The 25,592-nt window shown below is 35.8% G+C and overlaps 2 protein-coding genes across 2 annotated transcripts in view; both read right to left on the reverse strand.

Moving 5' to 3' along the window:
- LOC148947364 (lactase/phlorizin hydrolase-like) overlaps positions 1 to 8,726 on the reverse strand; it is a 232,719-nt gene extending 223,993 nt beyond the window's left edge. The window contains exon 1 of the mRNA XM_089095777.1: positions 8,593 to 8,726. The gene's annotated coding sequence lies outside the window, so the exon portion shown is untranslated. The remainder of the gene's footprint in view (positions 1 to 8,592) is intronic.
- Positions 1 to 25,592, reverse strand: part of LOC148947365 (uncharacterized) — a 511,279-nt gene that overhangs the window by 136,176 nt on the left and 349,511 nt on the right. The window lies entirely within an intron of this gene.

Below are 25,592 nucleotides of genomic sequence, written 5' to 3' on the forward strand. Positions count from 1 at the left end.
CGAGCCTGAGAAAATTTACCTGATTTTTTAAACAGGGGGGAAACATCCCCTACAAGTGAAAGAATTTTAATGAAAATCACACCGTCAGATTCAGCGTATGAGAAAACCCTATTACATATGTTTCAAGCTCATATCTGCAAAAATCTGCAACTATATCTGCAACGTATTTTTTGCCAGAAGAACAATATACGAATATAGAAGTTCGTTACGTAGGTTAATTTGTAAATTACGTCAGAACCAAATTTAGAGACAGCCATTTAGCAAAAGAAGAGTAAAATTTTTATCCAAATTTTGTTAACTTATTCAATGACGGTGAGCCAAAATAAAAGCTGCATTAACTAAAAAACGATCAGAAATTAAATAAAAAAACAAGTTTTTTAAACTGAAAGTAAGGAGCGACATTGAAACTTAAAGCGAACAGAAATTATTCCGTATATGAAAGGGGCTGTCCCCTCCTCAACGCTTCGCTGTTTACGCTAAAGTTTGACTTTCTCACAACTCTTATTTTTTTTAAACCATGAAAACCTTATTCCTTATATGAAAGGGGCTGTCGCCTCCTCAACGCCACCCTCTTTAAACTCAAGTTTTTTTCTTTTTGTAAAAAAGAGTTGTGAGAAAGACAAACTGTAGCGTAAATAGTGAGGCGTTGAGGAGGGGACAGCCCCTTTCATATACGGAATAATTTCTGTTCGTTTTAAGTTTTAATGTCGCTCCTTACTTTCAGTTTAAAAAACTTGTTTTTTTTATTTAATCCTAAAATACAAACTCGATGGGCATGAATTGAAATGACTAAAGCCTTATAAACTTTAAAAAAGTTAATTAGGTATTTGTGAAGGTGGAATGGGTAATCAGTAAGGATGTTGCGGCTCCTTGGTCTCCACTTTGACCGCAAACTCCTTTCAATACGCCCGTTTGGCTCTTATTGGATAAGGTGTGGCGTTTCAGTCATTTTTGAGACTCGTACTTAATGTATCTGGTATTTTGGACAATTATGATGCAAAATTGGCCTCAAATGTGCATTCAACTTGCTCAGATATCATTGGATATAAGTATTTTTTTTAGGTTGAGCACCAATTCTGAAATATACTTGTTGTATTTGGCTTAAGAGTCATACCGCACACCTAGTGCTTTTCAACGATCTATACTTCATTATTTTAATTGTTCTTCGGAAAATTCCCAAATGAACCGACAGTTTTAACACATTTCTATATGGTTGAAATAGAGTGGTGGAGGGTAGGTGGATAAGGAGTTGAAAGACAAGAGGTGTCTGGGCTTTACTTTTGATCCTCCTTTCACTCATTTATAAAAATCTCGCAAGCCTATGGATTCAACAAGTTGTGAGCTTCAACATTTTTTTAGTCAGTGTACTTAAATATTTTCAATTTGTATACATCTATATTTTAAAAAAGCCTATTGGCTCTCATAACACCCAGATGCATTACTCTAACTTACAACGTATTCAAAACAATACATTTATGAATAGACAAGCCCCAGAACTCTTTTCAAGAATTTTCTGTAAAACTACTTATTTAACGTCTTTTGGCGTTGGACGGCCAAACTCCGATCTCTGTGAAATTCAATTCTAAACATTAAATCATTGAAGCCCCTAATTATCATATGCAATTTAATGAAAATGCCCAGAATCATCTTTTAGTACAGGCAAACCAGCCAAAAATATGGGTCGACCCCAAACAAATTGCAACAGAAATTATTTTTATACCATATTGTAGAGAAAAAACAAGCTTAACAACATATCCTAAGTTTTACATTCTAGGTCAACACAAAACTAGCTTTGTTTCTCTTTTCGTGTAAATCTTTTTAGTTTTTCTAAAAAAATGAAATATCGGTACATTTTCTTTTTTCTGTATATGAAGTACCGTCCTGATGTAAAATGAAGAGCTGAGCCTGATTATGAAAGAACATTTGATGTACAATCTACCAGAAAAAAGTTTCATAATCATCAATATGTGATTTTTCCCTTCTCATCGTTGTGACTGCTTTTGCACCATACTATCAGAAGGCAACTATTCTGACATAAAATGATGAGCTGAGCCCAAGAATCAAATTAACATAATGTAATGTCTACTAGAAAACCCGTTTCATAATCATCAATATGCACTTTTTTATTTTCATTTGAAATGTTTCTTTCAGCACTTATTGTCCACCAATTTGTCCATTGCTGGTAAAAAAAATAAATGGACTAATGAATTATGGTTGGCTCGTTTAGAAGACCAGTTAACTCACAGAAGGCAGTTACACCAATTTCATGACCATCGTATGCAATAAATAATATCAACATTTCATCCCACGCTTTGTCCAAGTGATTTCCCGGATAAAGCCGTAAGCTAAAAAATCACAATTGAAAATTCCCCCAAGTGATCATTTATTAAGTCACGTTTGATAACCTGTGTTTGATATCTTGTCATCTATAGATACAAAAAGTTATTCAATGTATCGGCCACCTAACAAGCTAAAAAAAATTCACGTCGAATGTTCTTCTTTCCCATTGACTTGATTTTTAAAGGTAAGAGATCATTTTTGTCTGTGTCATCATTTCAACCAAAGATCTACTTTCTGAAAAGATAAACTAATGTATCTAACCGTACGTAGTAAAACTCTTGGAAATTTATATCAAAGAAGTGTTTTATCTTTTTCCTTTTCACAGAGACATCTAATGATAAGATAACCACGCATTGAAAAGCATCTTGTGCTAATAGATGACCCTTAACGTTAGGCTGTCCAAACTTGTAATACTCCGATATGGTATCTGTACTGCGAAATTTCCTAAGAGCCGAACGATCTGGGTCATGGGATCTCCACTTAAAATCCACCTCTGACATGCCACCTTATCTGATGGCATCTGGGCACAACAATTACACAAAAATCCTGCCAGTTTTACATCCAGTGAATGGTCAAGCTCCAAGACACCCATCCTGCCGTTTATCAAGCCTTCCAGAATGGCATACATGTGATCAGAGGTTTTAATAGATTTTGGGCTGAGCTCTCCATGGATCTTGTCATCGGAATAATAATTCAGGTCAAGAAAAACGAACTATTACCGCAACTTAATTTTTTTTTGTTAGGAAAGAGAGAAAACTGACAGGATACGCAAAAGAAAAGTTTTGCGTCGACGTAGAATGTGCAAGTTTGGATATGTTGTTCAGCTTTTTTACCTCTGCAACATGCTGTAAAAATCATTCCTGTTGCAATTTGTATTTACCAACAATCGGCGAATTGGTGGACAAAAAGTGCTGCATAAAACATGTCAAATAAAATAAAAAACTGCATATTGATGAATATGAAATGGGTTTTCTAGTAGACATTACATCTGGTTAATTTTATTTTTGAGCTCAGCTCGTCATTTTATGTCAGAATAGTTACCTTCTGTTAGTATGGTGAAAAAGTGGTCACAACGATGAGAAAGGTAAAATCACATATTGATGACTATGTAACTTTTTTCTGAGACACTGTACATGAATTTACTTTCATTTTTGGGCTCAGTTCTTCATTTTACATCGGGATGATACTTCACATACAGAAAAATGAACATTTACCGACAGTTCATTTTTTTGAAACTGAAAAAATTGACACGAAAAGAAAGAAAAACTAGTTTTGCGTCGACCTAGAATGTGCAACTTTGGATATGTTGTTCAACTTTTTTTTCTCTACAACATGGTGTAAAAATCATTTCTCCTGCAATTTTTTTGGGATCAAACTCCTGTGTGTTTGCCTTTACCACTTTGAATAGTTATGAATGACGTGATTAATCAATGAGGCGCCACGTACTCATGGTTTGAAAGCTTTGAGGGAAGGTTCAACTCTATACCCTTTGGGGCTGTAATCAGTGATCACAGTCTTAAAGGCTAGAGTTCAATGTTTCATCAAAGATTTCAAACCATTACTAATCACCATGGTGTTCTTTAAAAAACCATTTTAGAGCTTTTAATTTTTTTAATTAGTCGGAAAACTTTAAAAGGACCAAGGGCCAATGGGGTTATGGTGTCTTAAAAAAGGCAGTTGATTCCTATCGACTTATCACTATAGTTAAAAAGTTAAAATTTCAATAAACTGACCCATTCCCCAGATCATTGGCAGCAAATGGACCTGTATGATAGTTTTCAAGGAAAGGGGGTGGAGTGAATATTTCCTACCTACTATGACTAAACTGAACCTGATATCTACTAAGAACCGTCCATAAAACATGGAATTTAGAAGAAAGAAGCATGAGAAGAAAGTTCCCTATGACGTAACTGAGCTTGATGGCAGCATCAAGTCACCTGATATCAAACTCTCCGTAGCATCAAGCCGCTTGAGGCCAACACAGCTACGCAAGCTCCGCATCAATCCCAGACTATTCAGAGCCTCCCTCTTTATAAACTCCGCGAAATTTACCATTACCTTAAATCTTATTTTTTACATCTCCCACCCCAACCGTGGACTACCTGCTTTCCGTTTAGCCCTAGACGGTCGGTCAAAAAGAAAATCTTCGGCAAACTGTCGTCCTTTGTCCCCAGAACGTCCCTAACCATGTCAACCTTTTTCTCATTATAGCCCTAGAACGCAGGATTGAACCACACTTTTCGTACAGCCTACTGGTTTACGTACGATCAATCATTCAGGTACCTAAAACGATCCGTAGGCAAATTCTCTGGGAAACATCTAGCAAATCTTCCTCCGTTTTTGGAAGACCCATGCTTCAGGACCATATTTGACCCTTGTCATCAATATAGCTTCCATTATTCTAATCTAGGTTCACATACTTATCTTTCTATTCTTCCAAATTCTTTTCAACTGTTAAAAAAACTTCAGCCTTTGCTATTTTACTTTTAAAATTTTTACGGCACCCACCGTCTTTGCTAATAATACTACCAGGGAAAGAGATAGATCTTCATCTGATCAATGTTTCTGTGACCCAACATCACCATTTTATCTTCATTTCTTGCTAGCCTTAGAGACTTGTTATTGTTAACGTGATTTTCAAACCTATTCAAATACCCTGAACTCGCAAAACCTCTAATAGTTCTTTCATTTTGCTAAAACATTCATCCAAAATGCTTACATCGGTTTAGAATAAGCCCAGGAAAGTTCTTCTGCCCTAATTATTCTGTTTTCTGCAATTGCCTTTCTAATAGTCATTAAGAAAAAATCCGTCAAAAGGATCCATTAAAAGGGTAACAGAGCACAACCCTGTTTAACTCCTGATTTAATACAAAAAACAGCTACTAACCTTATTTCCAACCTTAACTCCAGCAGTGTTATTCTCGTATATAGCACTAAAAACTTTAATATATTTGTCTGGCATACCACACAAGGATAAGACCTTCACTAGAGTTCTTCTATCAGTGGAATCGAACGCCTTCTCATAGTCTATAAAACTGAGCACTAAACATGTTTGATGACTCAAGCACTTCTCAATTGCTAATCTAAGAGTGAAAATTTGGTGGACACATTCTATACCCTTTCTAAAACAGCACTGTTCTTCTCTCTTGTCTACAGCATCTTTAAGTCTAAAAAGTATCATCATACTAAGTAATTTGTTATCAACAGAAACTAGGCTAATTCCTCTATAGTTACCCCACTCACTCTTCTCACCTTTCCAAGACAAGGGTATAATTAGGGTTGTCCTAAAATCGCTAGGCACTTCCCCTTTTTCAAAAATCATATTCATAATATTCAGTAGCTTATTTGTTACGTCATAGCCACCATATCTCAGAAAATCATTTACTACTCCATCAGCACCTGGGGACTTATTATTTTCTAATCCGTTTAGTACTGTCACTAACTCTCTCTCACAAAATAAATTTTCTTCACATCCGAGGTGTCGTAAACTTTTTCATTTTTCTCTATATCTTTTCATGTAACTCTATCCTGGTTTAGCGCATTCTCAAATTATCTTGCCCATCTCTCTTTAATTCTTTCCTTATCACTAATTGTGGTCCCGTCCCCTCCCTATCTTTAACTGGGACAAGTTCAGATAGACTACTCTCTCTTAATTTATTAACATGCCAGTACAATATTTTACTATTGTGCCGTCTAGCTGCATCTTCCAGATCCTCGTCAATATTATAGCAGATATTCTTATCTGCGTTCCTAACTTTGTTCCCTAAGATATCATCAGCAACTTCACAAACTATTTTCCTAAAATTATTCCATCCACCTTTTACGTTCTCAAATTTTTAACTCTCCAATTTATTAATGTACTATTCCTGGTAAATTTTTCTAAAAATTTTATTCTGGAGTCTACCAGCGTCACTGTTTGCAGAAGACAGTTACCCTTTCAAAATTTCAGCTTTAAATTAGCCCTTGACACTACAAGATGGTGATTTTTATTTTTGACATCAATAACAGCACTCCTATATAGCCTAATATCTTGTACTGATCCTGCCAGTCTTGTGTTTATAATTACATAACAAATAAGGTTAGCTGTCCTACCATCATATGAATACAATGTTAACCTAATAGCCATTTTCTGACCAAACACTGTATTGGTTATAACTAGATTGTTAAACCTACAATATTGCAGCAGTCTTTAGCTATTACTGTTTTATTTTTCTGTTCCAAATTTTATCAAGGCTAGGATACCATCTATCCCTATGTCTACCTACCTCGGCGTTAAATTCTCTTAATAAAAACACCATATTTCTACCCAGGGCCTTGTCTAATTGTTCCTGTAACTGTAAGTAAAATTCATTTGAGTCACTATTATCTCCGTCAGTCGGCTCTACCGAAGCATATACTATGACTGATACTCCACACTTTTTAGTCATAAATTGAGTAATTAACCTTTTATTATTAAAAACTTCCCAACATAAACAGAATTTAGCAGCTTTTTCATTTATCATGATCCCTATTACCTGTCTATGTGCCCCATCCTTGCTGACTGAGTGAATAAGTTCTATATCACCTATTATCGCCTAATTTCATGTCTATTATCCCTGGAATATGAGTTTCTGAAACTCCTAATAAGTCCAGTTCAAAGTGTCTGAATTCGTCAGTCAAAGTATCGATACCCTATTGATTTTTAATGTTGTAACTTTCCAATTTGCAATATTTATATATTTTTTAAATCATTGAAAATATTTTGGCCTCAGGAAAAAAATGGTCCCAGAACCAGAATATTTTCTCAGGTCTACCTAGAAACGCTTAAGCCCGCCTAGAACCGGACAGTAAGAAGTCCATAGGAATTCCAATTGCATGGAGGCTTGGGCAATCCTAGGCCCATCTTGGTCACAAAATAGTTTTCAGCACTTGGAGATGCTCATCTATCAGCAAGAGTCGTAACCCCACACAGACAATCTTAAACCTATTACCGCCGATTCGCTATCTGCTCATGCCTACAAATATTATGTTACTACGGAGAGGCAGCCAAAAGTAGATATATGAACTAAGAAGAGGTTTTTCCGCACGAAAACACCCACCAAAACAGATCAAGCCCCTGAATAATTATCTATTAATCAGAATCCCGTACGAATGCTGTGTCGTTTACTAGGCTATAATTTTGTCGAGGGGCGCCACTCCTTAAGTGGGAATGGAGTTGAACAATATGGCTCCAGTCTTGCCGGTACCCCGACAGAGTCAAGACAGCCCTTTGCAGCGGCCGCTGTTCATAGATCTGAATCTTCCGCCCTGCCGCTGTTGTCTTCCTAAAGAGTATTCTCCTACGATTGTGTTCTGCGTCAGCACGAAACTTCACCCATTGCTGGGAGAAGGTTTGTAACTCACTGGACTTGTCCGCACGCCAATGAGCCCTGCTAATTGTAAATTCAAGGGACCTTCTTCCTCCTTTGCCTGTATTGACAACCTCAGGCGAGGGTATCCCCGTTCCTATTATGTACCCAAGGGACAAGGAGCCCCCCTTTGTCTTCGCTTCCTATGGAGGTACCCTACATGTCAGTAAGGCGTTCCTTATCTGCCACCTGAAGAGCTGTTGTGTGGCTTGGAGAAAACCCTTACTGAAACGATCAGTGCTATATACAAGAAAAATATTACCAGGATTAAAATAGAAAGAAATTGTCTACGGATTCTTTTGGTAACCGTCTGACTAACCGTATTTCAAACATTAAGATGTACGAAAAATGTGGCTCTACATCGCTTTCTAGGGCTAAAATGAAGCCAAGTTTAAGATTGATAGAAAAATTCTGTGGATGGAGGATGACAGATTGCTAAATAGTGTCCTTTTTGGCCAAACGAAAAGTAGGTAGTCCTCGAATGGGGAGGAAGGAGGTCTTATAGAAGGATATAATAGAAAGCGGATTTTTTTGGGAGGGCCTAAGGAGAAAGGTTGTAAATAGGCTGTGATGGAGGAGTAGTGGTCGTAGCTGTGTTGGTCTCAGGTGATTTTGTGCTGCAGTGAATTGTTAGTAGTAGTTAAAGGAGTAGTAGTAGTTTAATGTATGAACAGATCTAAAATGGGCTCGCAAGCAAAAGCAGTTTTTTATTTTAATGTTTTGGAACCTGTAATTATTTACCACAGCTCATGATAAATCGGTTCAATCAAAGGCTGACTAACAGCTCAAAGTGTTTGACACCCTTAATTTAAACTGTCTGGGAAGGTCTAAAAAATTGTATATTTAGACTGAGTTTAACTCTGACCTCAGGATAGTCTCCATTTTCACTGAATATAGGGTTAGCAAACCAGCCAAGGTCAAACTGTATATTCCGCTCAGCAGCATCTATGTTTGGTTGCGAGTCGTCTTCTGCGATCGGCCACCCGGCGTCCAAAGTAATTCCAATAATTCCTGAAAAATAAAATCACGGTGAACTACAATGGAGACACTGGAACTTCATTTTATTTCTATTAATTAAAATAAAAAAAATTTTGCAAAAAAAGAAGATTTCCAGCATAAATAAATACAAGCATAAATAAAGACATATAATAATTCAAACTTAAAACGACCAGAAATCACTACAAGTGACGAATCGAAACCCAGAACAAACAAAAACTAGCATTAATATCCCATCAAACTTAAAGATAACAAGTAGGCTACTGATTTAAGTGAATAATTAGGATTGCAGGAAATAGAGGAAAATATAATCGCAAAGCCTTATGTAAATTATATTCATTTTTTTGTAATCATTCAGTTCTATACCTTTCTGGTGTTTACCCTCTGCTAAAAAAGAGATATATTTCTTCTTTGCGTATCCAGTACTTTCGCTTTTGCAAATTCCTTCTTTTTCTTTTTCCTTGGTACCGTAATGGGAAGATAACGTGAAAATTCGGATTGAATGACGTTTTCAGGAAAGTTGCCGTGTTGAGCAGAAAGCTGTCAGATATAAAAAAAATAACCAACTGCCGCCCTTTCACGGTCTTGAGTGTATATTTTTTTCGCAGTTTGTGTGTTTTTTTTTTTATTTTAGTGTATATATTTATTTGTGTCTTAAGTTTATATATTTTTTTTTCTTAGTTTGTGTTTTTATATATACATTTATATATTACTCCGCTATTTACCTTGTTATCATTAGTGGATGAAAAATAAATAAATAAAAATAGACCTAAAAGAAGTGGGAACTAAAAGGAATCCTAAAGTAAAACTTAAAACCGACATCAATTACTACAAACAGGAGTTTGGTTATTGCTTCTCCCAACCCAAAAATTTCCATTGTGTCATTAAAAACCTTGTATACTTTGGACAGTGTGGTTTAATTTTTCATACCATCCATGAAAAATAAGAAATAAAATAACCATAATGACCAAGGTGTCTGCAAATAGCTAATGAAAATAGACTAAATTTTTAATTTATAATGACATTAATTCCTGAATATCCAAGCAGTTTGAGATTCAAGGTTTTTTGTTAGAAACCTTTGATGTTTTAATGTTAGTGTATTAAAGAAAAATGCTTAAAATATGTTTAGTTTTTAATGATGCACAAATGACCCACTATCCCTCACACGGCTTAGGGACAGAAGTATGGTAGCCCTACTCTTTTTTATAGTAATTTCTGTGTTTTAAGTTTGACTTTATTTTTAATTTTATATTTTTTACTCTTTTTTTATAGTAATTTCTGTCTTTTAAGTTTGACTTTATTTTTATTTTTTCTCGTCTTAAGATTTATTCGTTCATCTATATCATTCATATATAGGATTATAGTTTATTCATGTTTGTTATCTTTAACTTTGACGAGGTTATTTATTCTAACCAAGTTGTTAAAAGGGCGTGTTTTCAGTATCTTAGTATTACTAAGGGAATTAAGATGAAACTTTCAGGGAAGGAAGGGGGTGTTTATTTAAATAAAAAGATAATAATTGTATTCAGGTTGTCAAAAGAGTGCATCTGCATTATCTCAGGAACGACCAATAATATTAAGTCGAAATTTTATGGGGATACTGATGGGAATAAGGAGCGAAATGAAAAGACACTATTTGCATCCTGTTTGTCACTGGGAAGGCTAAGGGCATTAAGTTAAAATTTTTAGAGAATGATTGGGGGATGTTCGACTAACTCTAATGACAGTATCTATATCCAGGTAGTCAGATTAGCAGCAATATGTAAAAATATAGATATGTATTTATGTATTTATAATATAACGCATTTATTTATTCATTTTTGTCAGTATCTGGTTGGCATTTCTGTCAACCTAACCTTTGGACTTTATTTATCCATTGCTAAGGATTTCTTATCGTTTTAGATTCGAATTATTACAAGGCTAACTTTCTGCTCGTCTTGTGTTTTCATATGGCTTGGGGGGGGGGGTAGGAGTAACAGCTTTTTTCTAATCGTATTTCGGTTTTCTCAAAAGAGAAGCCGATACTTTAGTAGTCCCATATATAAACCTTGTACTAGTTTCCCAATCACTTAATCAGACACGTCAACAACCCCTTAAGTCTCAAAGAGTGTCTGCGAGGAATGCAATTATTAAAATCCCGAATCAGATGACAGCTCTCCAACTCACTCAAGGCTGTTTTGTTTTGGTTTGGGTGAATGAATGTTTTTCTTTTATTTCTCAGTTATTTGCTAGTATCCGTCAATGGCGATTCAATTTTGAATTTATTTGCAAATCACGGATATTGGTGAATTACTCACTTTTATTGTTGTTAGGTATTTGGTTTTAATTCTTACAATTTTTGGCTTTTATGGATTTTTATTCATCCTTTATTTTTTTTTGTTTTTTTCATTGGTTTTTTCACATTCACATGTGTTCTGATAAAAATCTTGTTTGCATAAAATATACCATCTTTGGCACTCTCATTGATTATATTTTTTTGTTTCACGCTGAAAAAGAGAGGCATTTGTCCCCTCGAAATATTCGCTTTGTTGTGTTTTGTCAGTATTTTCATTAGTATTTTCATCGTAGGTTTAGGTTGGTACCTTATTACTCCCTTTATAGGGGGTATAGGTACGGTCCTAAGGTAAATAAACTTCGGTTGCGGGCTTTCATATGGCTTTGGGGCCAATTTTTACATTCTTTGAAAAAAATCCTCGTCAGACAAATTTTTTTTTCAATGAATCAATAAGTTTAAATGTAATTATTGGATTTAATGACAAACTGGATTTTGAAGCATGTCATTTTAACAAAGGCACAAATAGGTCTCTGTGACTAAAAAATAATTTTTTTTAATGCTTTGTTTTTGGTACCCGGCCTGCTAACCACATTTCAAACAGCAGGCTGCACGAAAAGTTTGGTTCAATTATGCTTTCTAGGGCTATAATGAAAGAAAGGTTGAGATGGCTAGGGTACGTTCTGCGGATGAAGGATGACATATTGCCGAAAATTGTCCTTTTCGACCAAACATCTAGGGCCAAACGGAAAGCAGGTCATCTGCGGTTGCGGGGAGAGGATGTCATAAAGAAAGATTTCAAGGACCTAGGAGCTTTCTGGGAGGGTGTAAAGAGGGAGACTTTGAATAGATTGGGATGGAGAGGGAGCATGTGTAGCTTTGTTTGCCTCATTGTATTTGATACTGTTTTGAGTTGATAGCAGTAGTAGTAGTATCTTTTTTTATTGTTCATGTTTACGATGAAATTTATGTCATCGGTGAATTTAAACATAGGCTATAAATTTATGTCATCAGTGAATTCAAACGTATAAGTAGAGAGGGGTCAGGAGGTACAAACGGGACTCCTCATATGGGCATAGAATACGGACGGGGCTCCATATATGGGCATAGCCTCCCTAGGGAGAATACGTGGCTAATGGGGTCAATGACCTCTTTTTCCAAGGTCGATTTATTTGATGTTTCTATGTGTAATAACTCCGGGGCGAAGGTTGCAAATGCGCATTGAATTCTAACGGGAACAATGTTATTGATCTAGGACTCGAGGGGGAAGTGAATTTCCGAGAAATTGATTGCGTAATCGATCGTGAATGTCATGGTGTCCAGAAATAGTATTTGTTATTGTTGCTCTAGGCAATGTTATGAGTTTCCCGGAATTTGGAACACCTGTACTGTCGACCTCAATTCACCTATCGTGAATCAATAATTCCCCTTAGAAACAACAAATTACATACCAGAGCCATAAGGATGACCTGACAAGCCCCGTGGGCAATCGCTATGAAGATTAAGAACAACTAAGTAATAAATACTAAATAATTTAAGTCTCCATAATATAAACATTGTCCCATTATATCTCATATTTAAAGATAAATTAAGGTGTATGAACATTAATAAATAAACCTTCTATCATTTCGATTAAAATGTATTCTCATAACATATACGAAACATTAGAACGGCCTGTATATGGATAAACTTATACCAAGGCCGTATCCAGGGGGGTTAGGGGGTTTGAACACCCCCCCCCCCCGAAATGTTTGTTTGACTCGTAAAACGTAACAAAAATGGATGAAAGAAAATTTTTTATGCTTTTTTTTTAAGTTTTTTATTGTGTAAGCCCCGCCCCCCGAACAAAATCTTGAGTACCCCCCCCCCAAAAAAAAAAAATCCTGGGTACGGCCTTGACTTATAGAGGTGAAATCTACATAGATAGATTTGTTCAACGCAAAAATCCCACGGACAATAGCTACAAAAAGAAAAAAAAAAATAAATAGCAAACACTAGATAACCATAATTGGCCCTTCTACACATTAAATAATAAAAATCAAGTTTTTTTAACTGAAAGTAAGGAGCGACATAAAAACTTAAAACGAACATAAATTATTCCGTATATGAAAGGGGCTGTCTCCTCCTCAACGTCTCGCTCTTTACACTAAAGTTTCTTATTGTTTAAAGAAAATAAAGTTATGAGAAAGAGTCAAACTTTAGCGTTAAGATCGTAACGTTGAGGAGGCGACAGCTCCTTTCATATACGGAATAATTTTTGTTCGTTTTAAGTTTTAAAACAAAATTTGTATGTTAATTTTTCTTCTATTTGGTTAAATGGCTTTCTCGAAAGTTGTTTAATTTTATTTACGAACGTTTTTATTAGTAATAAATATTAGTAACTTACGAATTAACATACGTAACGAACTTCTATATCCGTATATTTTCAATATTAGGGGGTTCGCCCCCCTAGTCAATGCCTCGCTCTTTACGCTAAAGTTTGAATTTTGTTACAAATCTTTAAAAATGACCCCTTAATCACAAAGGCCGTTAATTAGAATAAATAGCTCTTATGAAAGTACCAAAAAATCTTTGGCTTAAAGAGCGAGGGAATCCCAATCATATACGTAATAATTTCTGTTCGTTTTAAGTTTTAATGTTGCTCCTTACTTTCAGTTGAAAAACTTTTCTTTTAATTTAATTTCTGATCGTTTTTTAAATAGTGCTGGGAAATCCGGCACCCTCTTCATAGCAATGTCCCTTCCCCATGAAAACTTCCTCCATGGGAAGATCCTCCCACATAACCTCCGACCCGTCCCCCCCCACTACCAGAAGAAATCCCCCCTGAATAAGTCTGTATACTTCGGAATAACCAATACTATATGTAAACATTGGGTAAAGTTGATAACTCTCAGCCCTTCTCCCGGGGACTTTGGGGGATTACGTTATCCTAAAAGACATATTTACTATATTTTCGACCATGCTGAACAAAATGGCTATCTCAGAATTTTGATCGGTTGACATTGAGAAAAAATTAGTGTTGGAGGAGGCCTTGTTGACCTCCATTTTTTGGTCACTTAAAAAGGGCACCCGAACTTTTAATTTTCGTTCAAATGAGCCCTCCCTCAATATTCTAGGACCACTGGGTCGATATGATCACCCCTGGGAACACACACAAAAAAATCAAATAAACACGCATCCGTGATCTTTCTTCTGGCAAAAAATACAAAATTCCACATTTTTGCAGATAGGATCTTGAAACCTCTACATTAGGGCTCTCTGATACACTGAATCTGATAGTGTGATTTTCATTAAGTATCTATATTTTTTGGGGGTTTTTCTCCCTTTTTTCAAAAATCAGACAAATTTTCTCAGGTGCTTAACTTTTGATGGGTAGGAATAAACTTAATGAAACTTATATATTTGAAATCAGCATTAAAATCTATTTTTTTTTAATGTATCTATTAGTATCAAAATTCCGTTTTTTAGAGTTAAAGTTACTATTGAGCCGGGTCGCTCCTCACTTACAGTTCGATACCACGAACTGTTTGATAACGTAACTGTGTGTGATAGATTGAAGTAATTCATATACTTAATGACCTTATAAAAGTATTTCCTTATGCTACATTGTCATTTCAACAAACCGACCTACCCGTCTTTAGGGGTACCCATGCTAAAAAATTATTTTTAAACCAAGTCCATTATTTAAACCAAGGGTTTATTATGGGGAAAGAGGTTGGGAGTGTCTGACCCTGGGTGGATCCAAAAGGCTACAGGTCTTAAGGCGAGAGTTCACTAAATGTTGAGGGGGGTATTGAACTAAACAAACATACACCATGTCTATCCAGGTTATCAAAAGAGTTATTGAATACGCATGATTTACAAATTGAATACATATTAGGAGACTGAGAGTTATAAAATCAATAATTATGTATAAGGTCATCGTTTATACGACTTTAAAGGTGGATTTTGCAAACCAAGTTTTATTTGGATGTTTCCCAAAGACCCTCGTAGAGCAACAACCCCTGGTAAACAATAAGACATTAATCATTGAATAACCACCAAACAAGAAGACATTAACTGTTGAACACAGATAAGAAATGATAAATGATAATTTTTAAACAATTTGAAAACAGTGCTCCTGGTAGCACTTGCGAACCAACACCCCCTCCCGAAAAAAACATTCCCATCGATACCTAAAATACACAATCAGGTAGGTGTCAATCCGGTAGGTATGTCATTAAGACAAAGTTCTTGGAAAATTCCCCCAGAAGAAAAATTCCTCCCGAAGAAAAATTACCCCATGATAATTTTCCCCTGGAAAATTTTCCCAAATGTAAAATTTAGCAGCCAAAGGGAAATTAAGAAAAATAAAAAAAAATAAAGAAAGAAGGGATTATGGAAATTCTACCTATATTCCAAAATACGTGCACAATATACGGTGTAGAATGAAGCAGTTCATGGTAACGAAATGACGGACTGACACCGGCATTAAAAATCAACACTCTAAAAAAAGGACCTTTGATAACAATTAATAAATCAAAAGAATATGTTAATAGCAATGCCACCCAAAACAATCATAGGCAGCGCAATAGCACTGCCTGAGTAAAGAACGATGTTGGCACAATGTATTATTTATTTTTTGGTTTAGACCAGGGTGATTCGTATCGAAGGAGATGTCATCGAAACTTCGAAAAGGGCTGATTCGATTGGAAATTGGAAGGACTAGTGCCTTTTTTAATAGTCAAAAGTGATTGGAAAGCAACTAACACCCCTTCCACGCCCACCATTTCCCCAAAAACATCCAATCCAAATTTTGAGATGGCCATTTTGTTCAACGTAGTTGATTTCCAAATGGAAATTATATTTTCGAGGAGTAGACTCGCCCAACAGCCCTCAGGGCAAGGGTAGTACGTTATGCCCTGGGGTTATCTAAGGTGTATATAGAAAGTTTTGTCGTAGAGACTTCAAAAAGACTCATTTGATTGGAAATTCAAATGATAACTTACAATCATAACTTACAATGCCTGCCCCCTGGCCATGGGGGGTTGTGAAAACACCTGAGTTTTGTTATCTGACTTTTGAGCAATTTTTAACTTAATGGCTATCTCAAAATTTTTATTGGATGCATATGGGGAAACATGGGCGTGGGGAGGCTAGTTGCCCTCCAATCTCTTTTGACTCTACAAAACTAAACTGGAACTTTCAATTTCCAATCAAATGAGCCATCTCTGAAGTTTTTACGATCATCCCTTCAATAAGAACCATATATTCCCCCAGAACACAACTTAAAACTCCTGCCCTGGGGGCAGTTTCGAACCCGGAGTTTTCGTTATATGTTCTTTGAATTATTTAAAAAAAGCTATCTCACAGTTCTTATCCAATGGGTTTGAAAAAAATAGGGCATGGAGAGGGAGGGCTAGGTGCCCTCCAATCCCTTTTGACTCTTAAAAAGTGAACTAGAACTTTCAATTTCCAATCAAACGAGCCCTCTTTGAAGTTAATACGAGCATCCCTTCCATAAGACCCATATATGACCCCAGGGCATAACTTACAACGCCTGCCCCTCGGCCCTGGGGGGTTGTGTCGACACCAGAATTTTTTTTATATGATCTTTGAACTATTTTAACAAAATAGCTATCTCTTAACTCTTATGAAATGAAATAGAACTTTCAATTTTCAATCAAATGAGCCCTCTCTGAAGTTTATATGAGCATTTCTTCCATAAGAACCATATATGCTCCCAGGGCATAGCTTATAACCCTTGCCCCTGAAGACTGTGGGGAGGGCGGGGGGTGTTCTGCTCAAACATATAATTTCCAGAACTTTCAACTACGTTAAAACAAAATGGCTATATCAAAATTTTGATTGGATGTGTTTGGGGAAATGGTGGGCTTGGAAGGGGGGTCAGTTGCCTTAGAATCACTTTCGACTATTAAAAGAGGAACTAGCCATTTAAATTTCCGATCGAATGAGCCCTTTCTGAAGTTTCTACGACAACACTGTCTATACAAAACCTTATATGCCCCCAGGGCATAACTTACAACCCTTGCCCTGAGGGATGTGGGGGGGGGGGGTGTCATCCTCAAAGCCCTAATTTCCCAGAACATAAAACTATGTTGAATAAGATGGCTATATCAAAATTTTGATTGAATGTGTTTGGGGAAAAGTTGGGCGTGAGAGGGGGGTTAGCTGCCCTCCAATCACTTTCGACTATTAATAAGGGGACTAGCTCTTTTAATTTCCAATCGAATGAGCCTTTTTTGAAGTTTCTGGTACAACGCTTTCTATATAAACCTTATAAGCCCCAAGGGCATGATTTGCAACCCTTGCCCTGTAGGGCTGTGAGGGAGTTTCCTCTCAAAAACTTATTTTCTATGTGGAAATCAACTACGCTGAACAAAATGGCTATCAAAAAATTTTGATTGGATGTGTTCCGGGAAATGGTGACTATTAAAACTCTATTATTACTTTCGACTATTAATTAAAAAAAACTTTCCGAAAAATAAGTTTTTCAAATAAAGTAAAGGCAATTTTAAACTTTAGCTCAGGAGATACAAATACCTGTTAAAATTCAAACTCAAAACGACCAGAAATTACTATTAAAGAATAAATGAACCCCAAAATGAACAGAAATTACCATACTAATAAACAATCAATGCGAACAAACATACAATATATATTAATGTAAATGAATAAATAAACCTTAAAACGAGTGAAACTTAAATTGAACATGCAAATCAAGTTTGAATCGAATAAAAATAACTACAAACAAGAGTTTGTGTATCGTCTCACTGCAGAAGCCTAAAACCTACTGCGTCATTCGCGCTTTACAGAAAACAATTCTTTGAAATATTTTCACTTTTGTAACTTTAAGAAATTAAAAATTAATTAAGATTTTAGAGAATAAATATCAGCATAGTTATATTAAATTGACAATGCACATTTTTTTTCAGTAAACTCATTTGAATTTTTTTCAGTAAAGTACAAATTATATTCTGGCTTTTAGAAAGCATATGGGTTTTGAACCCTACTCACATTAATTTATGCTCGTTTTGAGTTTGACTCTAATATTTATTTTAATTTTTGTTCGTTTTGGGTTTCATTTATTTATTGATACTGATTTGGGTAGTTGTATGCTTGGTAGATTATATGATAGTCCGGACGCCAGGTGTTGAAAATGTGAACCATACCACAACGGAATGGGGCTGCTACGAGAATTAGCCTAGCCTCCGCCCCCTAAATTGACCATGCGGATTCAAACATACCAATAGCACTTGCTTGCGAGTGGTGGAAGACTCCGAAACTTGACATTTTATTATATTTTGGTGTTTCATGCAAGAAAGTGCATGTTCCAAAAAGTTTGAGGTGCAGTTTTCCACTCAAATAGAAATACCTAGAAGCCATAGAATGTTTTCATAACAAACTAACACGATTAGTTACAAAAAATGGCAAAATTATATGAGTCTTGAACAGTCTTGGAAAGTATAAACAAAATCAAATTGAATATTAGATATATAATGATATTAATTGTTGAAAGATCAATCAGTTCAAGATTTTTTTTCATTGTAATTTTTATTTTCATTCTCAATGCTGTAAGAACTGGAAAATAACAAATTTGTAATATACGAGTAATTCGTTTTCAGTGAAGCACCAATGGCGCAGAAGGCTTTAGGTTTTTACAGTTAAAGAAGGGGGCGGTATCCAAATTTTGCTTGTAGTGAAACTATATTTGTCTTGACCGATCTTGAAAAGAACTAATAAATTAAACTGAATATTTGATGCATAATGATATTAATTGCTAAAAGCTCATCAGTTCAAAATTTTACTATAATTTCAATATTTATTTTCAATATTAAGTACAAAGGCAAACATTTGTAATATAATTCGTTTTCAGTAAAGCGCCAATGACGCAGTAGGTTTTAGGCTTCTGCAGTGAGACGATACCCAAACTCTTGTTTGTAGTTATTTTTATTCGATTCAAACTTGATTTGCATATTCAATTTAAGTTTCACTCGCTTTAAGATCTATTTATTCATTTACATTATTACTTGTTGTATGTTTTTTTCTATGATTGTTTATTTATTTTCTCTTCGTTTTGGGTTTCATTTATTCTTTAATAGTAATTTCTGGTCATTTTGAGTTTAAATTTTAACAGGTATTTGTATCTCCTGAGCTTAAGTTTAAAATGGCCTTTACTTTTCTTTGAAAAACTTATTTTTCGGAAAGTTTTTTTTTTATTAATTTTTATTCGTTTTTGATTGCAAAAAGTTTCAGGTTTTTATGGCATGGGGGGTGCTTACTGTCCGATTATTCTTGACTTTAAAAACGGATCTAGAACTTTCAATTTAAATCGAATGAGGCTTTTTTCAAAGTTTATACGATTACCTCTTTGATAAAAACCTTACATATGAACAATAGACAGCTATCTTGTGGAGAGCGATTGACAACAATGAATGGATTGAAAAAATAATTCCAATAAGGGGGTTTAGACCATTTCATTTGCTGACACAAAGGGATCACGACTGTTTGGAATTGACTTTAATAGGAATTTGTGTGCCAAAGCAATTTTGCACCAATCACAGAGTATGTATTTTAACCTTATAATTGCATAATTATAATAGATTTCCTATGTGTTCTTCCCATACAAAACCCCTTCCCATAAGTTATAAACCCCCCTTAATAAGTTATGCCTCAGGGCATAACTTACAACACCTACCCCAGGGCCCTGATGGGCTGTGTCGACACCGGAGTTTTTTTTTATCAGAACTTTGAACTATTTTAACAAAATGTCTATCTCAAAGTTTTTATCTGATGCATTTAGGCCGTGGAGGAGGGAGAGGGGCTAGTTGCCCTTCATTCTCTTTTGACTCTTAAAAAGTGAACAAGAACTTTCAATTTTCAATCAAGTGAGCCCTCTCTAAAGTTTATACGAGCATCTCTTCCATAAGAAATAATATGAAGGATTCGGAGAATCCTTAAATTACAACCCTTGTACTGAGGGCTTTGGGGGAGTTGTAATCCTCAAAGACCTAATTTCCAAAACTGAAAACTACGTTTAATAAAATGGCTGTCTTAAAATTTTGATTGGATGTGTTTGGGAAAAGGTGGGCGTGAGAGAGGGGTTAGTTGCCCTCAAATCAATTTCGACTATTACAAAGGGCACTAGTCCTCGGAATTTCCAATCGAATGAGCCTTTTTTGAAGTGTCTACGACACCGCCTTCTATAAAAACCTTACATGCCCCCAGGGCATAACTTAAAACCCTTGCCCTGAGGGTTGTGGGGGATAGTCCTCCTCAAAAACATTTTCTATCTGGAAATCGACTACGCTGAACAAAATGACTATCTCAAAATTTTGATTGGATGTGTTTGGGGGAATGATGGGCGTGGGGGGGGGGGGCTAGTTTCCCTCCAATCCCTTTCGACTATTAAAAACGGCACTAGCCCTTTGAATTTCCAATTGAATGTGCCTGTTTCGAAGTTTCTACGACAACACCTTCTATAAAAACCTTATATGCCCCCAGGGCATAACTTAAAACTCTTGCCCTGAGGGTTGTGGGGGAGTGTCCTCCTCAAAAACATATTTTCAATCTGGAAATCATCTACGCTTAACAAAAATGGCTATCTCAAAATTTTGATTGGATGTGTTTGCGGGAATGATGGGCGTAAGAGGGGGGAGGGGCTAGTTACCCTACAATCACTTTTCACTATTAAAAAGGGAACTATCCCTTTCAATTTCCAATCGAATTTGCCTTTTTTGAAGTTTCTATGACAACGCCTTCTATAAAAACCTTATATGCCCCCAGGGCATAACTTAAAACCCTTACCCTGAGGGTTTTGGGGGATTGGCCTCCTCAAAAACCTGTTTTCTATCTGAAAATCAACTACGCTGAACAAAATGGCTATCTCAAAATTTTTATTGGATGTGTTTGGGGGAATGAGGGGCGTGGGGGGGGGATAGTTGCCCTCTAATCACTTTCGACTATTAAAAAGGGCACTATCCCTTTGAATTTCCAACCGAGTGAGCCTTTTTTGAAGTTTCTACGACAACGCCTTCTATAAAAACCTTCTATGCCCCCAGGGCATATCTTAAAACCTTTGCCCTGAAGGTTCTGGGGGAGTGTCCTCCTCAAATACATATTTTCTATCTAGAAATCAACTACGCTGAACAAAATGGCTATCTGAAAATTTTGATTGGATGTGTTTGGGGAAATGATGGGGGTGGGGGGGTGGCGGGGGGCGAGTTACACTCCAATCACTTTTGACTATTAAAAAGGGCACCAGAACTCTCGATTTCCAATTGAATGAGCCCCCTTTGAAGTTTATACGACGACCCCTTCCATATGAAGTGCCTCTGGGAAAAAAATAACAAATAATAAAACATTGGAGCCGTATGGCCTTAGCGTTGCCTCTGATATTTACTTTTTTCGACTTTACTACTTTCGACTTTACTAATATTACTTTGTACTATTAAAAAGGGCACTAACCAATCAAATTTCCAATTGAATAAGCCCTTTTCGAAGTTTTTACGACAACTTCTTTGATACGAAGTGCCCTGCTCTAAAGGAAAAAATTATAAATAATACATTTTGCCAACATCGTACTTACATGGCCCCGGGCATAACTTAAAACCCTTCCCATGAGGGTTGTGGGGGATTGTCCTCCTCAAAAAATATTTTCTATCTGGAAATCAACTGCACTGAACAAAATGGCTATCTCAAAATGTTGATTGGATGTGTTTGGGGGAATGACGGGCGTGAGGAGGGAGGGGGGGGGGGCTAGTCACCCTCCAATCACTTTTGACTCTTAAAACAGGCACTAGAACTCTAAATTTCCATTCGAATGAGCCCCCTTTGAAGTTCTTACGAGGACCCCTTCCATATGAAGTGCATCTGGGAAAAAAATATAATAATAATAAAACATTGGAGCCCTATGGCCTTTACTATAGGCAGCGCTATAGCGTTGCCTCTGATAAATAGCTCTTATGAAAGTACTAAAAAATCTTTGACTTAAAGGGCGACGTATTGACTAGGAGGTGAACCCAATCATATACGTAATATTTTCTGTTCGTTTTAAGTTTTGAAAAAAAAAAAATTCAACTAACAGTAAGGAGCAACATTAAAACTTAAAACGAATAGAAATGATTATGTATGTAAGGGGGTTGCCCCCTCCTCAGCATCTCGCTCTTTATGCAAAAGTTTGAATTTTTCTCATTTGATTGGAATTGAAAGGGCTAGTGTTCTTTTTAATAGTCGAAAATGATTGAAAGGCAACTAACCCCCCTCTCACGCCCATCATTTCCCCAAACACATCGAGTCAAAATTTTGAGATATAAAGGCTCTTATAGGCTCTTAGGACTTTCAGAAAAGCGTCTTATTGTTCTAATTAGACGGTCCTTGTGTTTCAGGAGTCATTATTAAAGAATTGAGAAAAATTCAAACTTTAGCATAAAGAGCGAGATGTTGAGGAGGGGGCAACCCCCTTTATATACGTAGTAAGTTCTGTTTGCTTTAAGTTTTAATGTTTCTCCTTACTGTCAGTTGAAAAAACTTGTTTTTTTTATTTAATTTCTGATCGTTTTTTAGATAATGCCAGGATATCTACCTCCACGGAGAAACCCCCTCCCCACGGAAACATCCTCTAGACAATTCAATCCAGGTGATAATCTACCCCGGACAGTTACTCTCAACCAATCTGAGTGTAAAATTGAGACGGAAAGGAGAAAGCAAGACATATTAAAGAATTTTGTATAAGAATTCTGCTAAATTCCCCCAGTGTATAATTTCCCCAGACAAGTTCACTCCCTGGAAACTTCCCTCCCCTTACAAAATTCCCCCATGGGGAAGCCCCGAGCAGAAAATTTGTCCCCCCCACCTGAAAATGTATACCTACATCCCATTAACAAATACTATGCACAAACAATGGGCAAATTTTATAACTTAAAGGCCTTTTCCCTGCTGCTGTGGGGGGGGGTGTTCAAGTTATATCCAAAGGCACATTTATTTGGTCTTTCAACTATGATGAACAAAATGGCTATCTAAAAATTTTGATCGGACAATTTTGGAAAAAAGGCGGAGGAGGGGGCCTTGTTGCCCTCCAGTTTTTGGTCACTTGAAAAAAGCGCTAGAACTTTTAATTTCAGTTCAAATGAGCCCCCTTCTGATATTCTAGGACCACTAGGACGATACGATCACCCCTGAAAAAAGGAAAAAAAAACAAATAAACACTCATTTGTGATCTTTCTTCTGGAAAAAACACAAAATTCCAAATTTTTGCAAATAGGAGCATGAAACCTATTCAGTAGGGTTCTGTGATACGCTGAATCTGATGGTTTGATTTTTATTGAGATGACTTGACTTTTAGGGGTAGGAAAATCTTCTCAGGCTCGTAACCTTTGATGGTTAAGACTAAACTTAATGAAATTTACATATTCGAAATCTGCATAAAAAGCCGATTCTTTTATTATATCTATTGATATAAAATTTAGTTTTTTAATGTTTCTGTTACTATTCAGCCGAGTCGCTCCTCACTTACAGTTCGTTACCACGAACTGTTTGATAGTTCCTGAAATGTTAAACTACAATTATACCACCTCCTATTCCTTGGGCATGAATGAATGAAACAAGCATGATATTTATTCACAAGTTAAAAACCAATAGATCCTTTATTGTTAAAAGACCATAGGACCAACGATCATAAGGTAAAACACTTATCCAGTAATTAATTATATTATGTAGGCAAGTGTTTGAAAAAATGAAAAAAATAGGGCGATAATACACAAAAAGAAAAATGCAGGAGATAACAAAGAAAAAAGTTCTGCTATTTTACTGTACTTATATCTGTAAATGTTAATTTTTATATAAATGCATTGCAAGGAACATGGGCCTTGTCAGAGAAATGGCTGCTGTGAAATCAAATTTTTTCGGTTCAATTGATGGCCTGATTTACCTTCCCTGTAGGTCAATCTAATAATGGCCTTACAGAATAAAAGCAAAAAGTTACCTTTTTTTTAGAAGACCTTCCGACTCATCAAATAAGGAATCTAAAAGCGTTGTTATTGCAATAACAACTTCGAATATGCCACGGACTGATAATTTCCCTCCACCCTGTGTTATGAGAGGGAGCTCAATCTGGTTCTTAACTGCCCATCTGGGGCGGACTAAAATCGGATTTGAAGACACTGAAAAATCAAGTTAAAATGATATTAGTTCGAGTATTGCTGCAACTAAAGAGCCAAAATCTGTTTGTATGAGAAAATCCTTACTTTGTGAAAATCCTAGCACAATAGGGACGTTACATAAAATACAAGTTCTCATGCCCTTAGAGATAAGATGTGATTTATACATAAGTAGTAAAACATGCAATAAATATATGGCACCATTCCCCACGAAGGCTTCTCAACCTGTAAGGGAGGGGAAAGTTCCTTAGAAACGAAATCAGAAAATAAAAAATATGAATACAACTGGATTATTATTAACAGTACAAGATCTCTCTCAGCAAAAATTAAGTAGAGCGTAATAAATCCTTGGCAAAAAAAGAAATATACATATTTACAGATATGCCCCCCAAAATTAAAACATTTATTGAAAAAAACTGAACAATTGACACATTTTAGCCCGATTCCATACAGTATGTATGGAATCCAGAATACAGTATATATGGAATACAGTATGTATATATTGAATATATGGTTTACAGTACCATATATACTGTATATATGGAATACAGTATGTATGGAACATACTGTATGTTCCATACAGTATGTTACATACTCCCCTTTAAAGGAAAAGGTACTGGACATACGGTTCGAGCAAACAGAATTTGAATATGATTTATGCAAAAGAGTTGACAATTAGTTTCATCAGAGATAAAAGATGGTAAAACATGAAAAGGGGGACAGGGCGTACAATTTATTTAAACACTAAATTAGGTAATAAAACAGAAACTTTTTGATTGTTTTAAGATCTTTCATCAAAATTAGATAGAGTTTAATCAATCCTTGACAAGACAAAATAAAAATAAAGACAAGATGTGGACAAAATCTCAAGTTAATTTACATTTTTCTTAAGGCTGGATGATTCACACCTTTGATCAGAGAAATTTCTAGAAGAGGGACAGAGGGGGCACTTGCCCCGGGCACAAAAATTTTAGGGACACAAAATTTTCAATAAATAATCTATCGGTTATATTCACTTTGTAATTTCTTAGATTTTTTTATAAATAATTTAGAGGACGTAGTTGGAAGTAAGTAGCAGCAAATTGAATCCAGAAATTTCGTTTTTCCCATATCATCATCTCCATTCCTTGAAAATAAAAGGTAGACCGAATTCTATTAACTTTAATGTTTGTGTTACATTTTGTATTCAATTTTGTTACAAAAAGAAAATTTGTCAATTAATGAATTAATTTTTAATTTAGTCTGAACAATTTTTGGGAGACAGGGAGGGAACCCTAATCAAGATTTTGCCCCGGGGGTGAGAGAGACCAGACCGCCACTGCCTTTGACCTGATTGTCGACACAATACGACTCGTGCCATTAAAGAATTGCAGTGGAAATGGACTTGTGACAGATGGGCAAAATGAGACTTAAATATGATCTACATTATGAAAATTACAA

The sequence above is a fragment of the Artemia sp. Qi Xiang Cuo genome, chromosome 10 (assembly GCF_049724085.1).
Source record: "Artemia sp. Qi Xiang Cuo chromosome 10, ASM4972408v1, whole genome shotgun sequence".
NCBI classification, from domain to species: Eukaryota; Metazoa; Arthropoda; class Branchiopoda; order Anostraca; family Artemiidae; genus Artemia; species Artemia sp. Qi Xiang Cuo.